The 5,613-nt window shown below is 46.2% G+C and overlaps 1 pseudogene; it reads right to left on the bottom strand.

The window, feature by feature from the left end:
* Positions 1-1,195: 1,195 nt before the first annotated feature.
* Positions 1,196-4,901, bottom strand: LOC111543943 (annotated as a pseudogene).
* Positions 4,902-5,613: the final 712 nt, after the last annotated feature.

Raw genomic sequence — 5,613 nt, 5'->3', positions numbered from 1 at the left:
CAGCTAATTTTTTGTATTTTAGTAGAGACAGGATTTCACTGTGTTGCCCAGGCTAGTCCCGAACTCCTGAGCTCAGACAATCTGCCCTCCTCGGCCTCCCAAAGTGCTAGGATTACAGGCATGAGCCAATGTGCCCGGCCCAAATTCATTTATTTCTGATCTGAACCTTATTATTTATTTTCTTCTCCTAATTTTGGGTTCAGTTTGCTCTGCCTCTTCAAGCTCTTTAACATGTATCATTCGGTCATTTGGTTGTTTTTCTTCTTCCTCTTTTTTTTTTTTTTTTTTGAGACAGAGTCTTGCTCTGTTGCCCAGGCTGGAGTGCAGTGTTGAGAATCATGGCCAACAGCAGCCTCAATCTCCCAGGCTCAAGTGATCCTCCCACCTCAGCCTCCCAAGTAGCTGGGACTATAGGCGCACACCACCCCGTCCGGCTAATTTTTGTATTTTTGTAGAGGCAAAGTTTTGCCATGTTGCCCAGGCTGTTTTTCCTCTTTTTTTATGTAGGCACTTATAGCTATAAATTTCCCTCTTAGTACTACTTTCACTGTATCCCATAGGTGTTAGTACGTTGTGTTTCCATTATCATTTGTTTCAAGACATTTTTCAATTTCCTTCTTAATTTCTTCATTGACCCACTGGTCATTCAGGAGCATATTGTTTAATTTCCATGTATTTGAATAGTTTCCAAAATTCCTTTTGTTATTGATTTCCAGTTTTATTCCACTGTGGTCAGAGAAGATGTTTGATATTATTTCAATTTTTTTGAATTGAATGTTTTAAGACTTGTTTTGGGAGTAACATATGTTCTATCCTTGAGAATGATCCCTATGCTGAGGAAAAGAATGTGTGAGAAGTAGCCACTGGATGAAATGTTCTGTAAATATCTATTAGGTCCGTTTGTTCTGTAGTGCAGATTAAGTCCGATGTTTCTTTGTTGATTTTCTGTCTGGGATGTCTGTTCAATGCTGAAAGTCAGGTGTTGAAGTCTCCAGCTGTTTATTCTTTTTTTTTTTTTTTTTTTTTCCCAAGCCAAACTGTATCCAGCTATATTAAAGATACTTTGCAAAAACAGTCATGGTATTTCAGGCAGGACATGGGCAGACAATCGTTAACACTATACAACAACTTTCAAACTCCCTTCTTCAATGGACTACCAAAACTCAGGAAGCCACTATAAAACCCAATGAAGTCTTCATCTGATGCTCTGAACAGGGAAAGTTTAGAGTGAGGGTTGACATTTCATATTTAGCATGTTGTTTAACAACTTTTCACAAGCCGACCCTGACTTTCAGGAAGTGAAATAAAAATGGCAGAACTTATCTGAAGATCCACAATCTAGAAACAGAACCACTACTTTTTTTTTTTTTTTTTTTTGAGACGCAGTCTTGCTCTGTGGTGCCCAGGCTGGAGTGCAGTGGCACAATCTCGGCTCACTGCAACCTTTGCCTCCCAGGTTCAAGAGATTCTCCTGCCTCAGTCTCCCAAGTAGCTGGGATTACAGGCATCCACCACCACACCTGGCTAATTTTTTGTATTTTTAGTAGAGAAGGGGTTTCACCATATTGGCCAGGCTGGTCTTGAACTCTCGACCTCAGGTGATCTGCCCGCCTCAGCCTCCCAGAGTGTTGGGATTACAGGCATGAGCCACCGCACCCGGCACCACTGCTGTTTTGACAGGTGCCATCTCAGTGATATCACTGGAAAGTCCAGATTGCCTGACACACTAGTAACCAATGATTGGAGGTCAGGTCTCAACAGACGTCTGGGCTTAAGGGAGTTAAATCTATGCTGAAAGATGGAAAGGGAGAAGAGGACATAAAAACAAATTTGTTTTTCCCTCCCACAAGGGTTTTGTGCCAAGGTAGCCATGTGTGTCAAAGCCAGGGAATCCCTCCTCCTGGGAGCCAAGAGGAAGTCTCTCAGAACTAGAAGGAAAAGATGATTTCCCCACATCAATCCAGCTTCAGAGATTCTATTAGTGACATTTGCTCCTTCTCCCAAAAACGACAATGAAGTGTTCTGTGTGCTAACAACATAGCTTAAAAAAAAAAATCTAGGCCGAGCCCAGTGGCTCACGCCTGTAATCCCAGCACTTTGGAAAGCCGAGGTGGGAGGATAACAAGCTCAGGAGTTTGAGACCACCCTGAGCAACATGGTGAAACCCCATCTCTAATAAAAATACAAAGATTTGGCCGGGCGCGGTGGCTCAAGCCTGTAATCCCAGCACTTTGGGAGGCCGAGACGGGCGGATCACAAGGTCAGGAGATCGAGACCATCCTGGCTAACACGGTGAAACCCCGTCTCTACTAAAATACAAAAAATTAGCCGGGCGTGTTGGCGGGCGCCTGTAGTCCCAGCTACTCGGGAGGCTGAGGCGGGAGAATGGCGTAAACCCGGGAGGCGGAGCTTGCAGTGAGCGGAGATCCGGCCACTGCACTCCAGCCTGGGCTACAGAGCGAGACTCCGTCTCAAAAAAAAAAACAAAACAAAAACAAACAAACAAAAAAAAAAAACAAAGATTTGCTGGGCGTGGTAGTGCGTGCCTGTAGTCCGAGCTACTCGGGAGGCTGAGGCAGGAGAATGGCGTGAACCCAGGAGGCATGAACCAGAAGTACACAGTTATAAAAAATGCACACACGCCGGGCACGGTGACTCACGCCTGTAATCCTAGCACTTTGGGAGGCCGAGGCGGGCGGATCACGAGGTCAGGAGATTGAGACCACAGTGAAACCCCGTCTCTACTAAAAATACAAAAAATTAGCCAGGCGCGGTGGCGGGCGCCTGTAGTCCCAGCTACTCGGGAGGCTGAGGCAGGTGATGGCGTAAACCCGGGAGGCGGAGCTTGCAGTGAGCTGAGATCCGGCCGCTGCACTCCAGCCTGGTGGACAGAGCGAGACTCTGTCTCAAAAAAAAAAAAAAAAAAGAAAAGAAAAGAAAAGAAAAAATGCACACATTTACCCTGGCATCTCCAGCACCTTCAGCTTTCTGTGCCTGGTCTGTTTTGGCACCTCCATTTTCTGCAGGGTTATTCCCCTCCTTGCCAGCATCAGCTTTTCCCTTTTTCTCTTTGGGTACCTTCTCTCCATTCTTTGCAGGGGTCTTTTTAGGCTTGGGCTCTGGCTTTGGAGGAACAGGTTTAGCAGACAACCTCGTGGATCTTCTCTGTGGTTTGTCCTTCACCTTGGTTTTATCTCCTTTAGGATCCCCTTCAGCCTTTCCCTTGGGTATGGTGGTGGCAACAGCGGCGGGACGTAGGCGCCGGGTGCGCGGGCTTTGGTCGGTCTGGGGGGTCCTTCTTCTCTCTTCTTCTTCTATTCTTTAGCTCTAATAATATTTGCTTTATATATATGGATGCTCCACTGTTGGCTGCATATATATTTATAATTATCATAACCTCTTGCTGAATTGACCCCTTTATCATTACATAATGAGCTTCTTTGTCTCTTCTTACAGTTTTTATCTTGAAATTTACTTTGTCAGATATAAGTATAGCTACTCCTGCTCTGCTTTACTTTCCATTGGCATGGAATATCTTTTCCCTTTATTTTCAGTTCTATGTGTATCTTTACAGGTGAAGTGCCCAACACAAATACTTTTATTTATTTGAGACAGAGTCTTGCTCTGTCACCCAGGCTGGAATGGAGTGGTGCAACCTCAGCTCACTGTGACCTCTGCCTCCCGGGTTCAAGCGATTCTCCTGCCTCAGTCTCCCAAGTAGCTGTGATTACAGGTGCATGCCACTGTGCCCAGCTAATTTTTGTATTTTTAGTAGAGACGGGGTTTTGCCATGTTGGCCAGGCTAGTCTCGAGCTTCTGAACTCAAGTGATCTGCCTGCCTCAGCCTCCCAAAGTGCTGGGGTTACAGGCGTGGGCCACCTCCCCCAGGCCACAGATACTTCTAAGGGATCTTTAATCACTTGACCCTGGCCAGCTTTTCCAACCTCATCCCTGCCACTCCCCCCATGAAACATTCTTTGTCTGAGACACAGCCACAAAAGATTGCCCACCACGAACTTTCAGGCCTCGCATTCAAGCTGTTCCCTTGGCCTTACATGCCCCCTCCCCTTACCTAAACAACTCTTACTCATCTTTCCAGTATCAACTCAGGCTTCTGGGCCTCTTAGAAGCCTTCCCTCCAGATAGTCCTCTCCTTCTCTGTGTTCTGTTTAACTTTGCATATCCTTTTATCTTCAGTACAGAGGCTGTTAGATTAGGAATTTGTCTCCCAAATTGCTTCACTGGGCTCAAGCAATCTTCCTGCCTCAGGTTCTGGAGTAGCTAGAATTATAGGCGTGCTCTGCTATGCCCAGCTAAAATATTTACATATATATATACACACATACATACACACACACACACATATATATACACACACATATACATACATATATATATAATTTATTTATTTTGAGACAGAGTCTTGCTCTGTTGCCCAGGCTGGAGTGCAGTGGCATGATCTTGGCTCACTGCAACCTCTGCCTCCTGGGTTCAAACGATTCTCCTGCCTCAGCCTCCTCAGTAGCTGGGATTACAGGTGTGTACCACCACTCCTGGCTAACTTTTGCATTTTTAGTAGAGATGGTGTTTCACCATGTTGGCCAGGCTGGTCTCGAACTCCTGACCTGGTGATCCGCCTGCCTCAGCCTCCCAAAGTGCTGGGATTATAGGTATGAGCTACTGTGCCTGTCCATTTTTAATATATTTTTGTATAGAGACCAGGTCTCACTATGTTGTCCAGTCTGGTCTCAAACTCCTGGCCTCACGTGATCCTCCTTCCTTGTCCTCCCAAAGTGCTGGGATTACAGGTATGAGCCAACATGCCCAACAAAAGCCCCAATTAAAAAAAACTTATTATTATTTTTTTACCATGACACAGCCTCAGGAGGTCCTGATGACATGTTCCCCAAAACCCCAATTTTTAACTCCCAAGCTGCTCTGCCTCTCATATCCTATTGTAATCACATGTCCTTCATCTGGAGGTAGTAGTGGAAGGGTAATGATCTGCAGAGAGATTGAAGAGAAAGGAGTTGGACTGTAAGAATATTCTGTCTTTTGTCTAGTGCTATTCAAGGCCAAACACCCTGTGTTGGCAGACTGGGGTCTCTGGAGTAGTTGTATTTCCTGGGACCAGGAAAGCTAGGTCAGTTTTTCTGGAGACCATCTAATGCCAAACTGTCCTTCTCTCTCACGCTCACTCATCTTACATTTATGGAAACCCGGCTACATTTCCCACACTGTGCTTGATCTTGGGGATATAATGGTCCTGGGGGCAGGATAGGCAGAGAAACAAAATCCCTACAGCTCAACATGGTTATTGCCATCTATAAAAAAGAGTTGGTGGCCGGGCGCGGTGGCTCAAGCCTGTAATCCCAGCACTTTGGGAGGCCGAGACGGGCGGATCACGAGGTCAGATCGAGACCATCCTGGCTAACACGGTGAAACCCTGTCTCTACTAAAAATACAAAAAAAAAAAAAACTAGCCGGGCGAGGTGGCGGGCGCCTGTAGTCCCAGCTACTCCGGAGGCTGAGGCAGGAGAATGGCGTAAACCCGGGAGGCGGAGCTTGCAGTGAGCTGAGACCCGGCCACTGCACTCCAGCCCGGGTGACAGA

The sequence above is a fragment of the Piliocolobus tephrosceles genome, chromosome 1, assembly GCF_002776525.5.
Source record: "Piliocolobus tephrosceles isolate RC106 chromosome 1, ASM277652v3, whole genome shotgun sequence".
Classification (NCBI taxonomy): domain Eukaryota; kingdom Metazoa; phylum Chordata; class Mammalia; order Primates; family Cercopithecidae; genus Piliocolobus; species Piliocolobus tephrosceles.
This window is presented reverse-complemented; position numbering and strand designations above follow the sequence as displayed.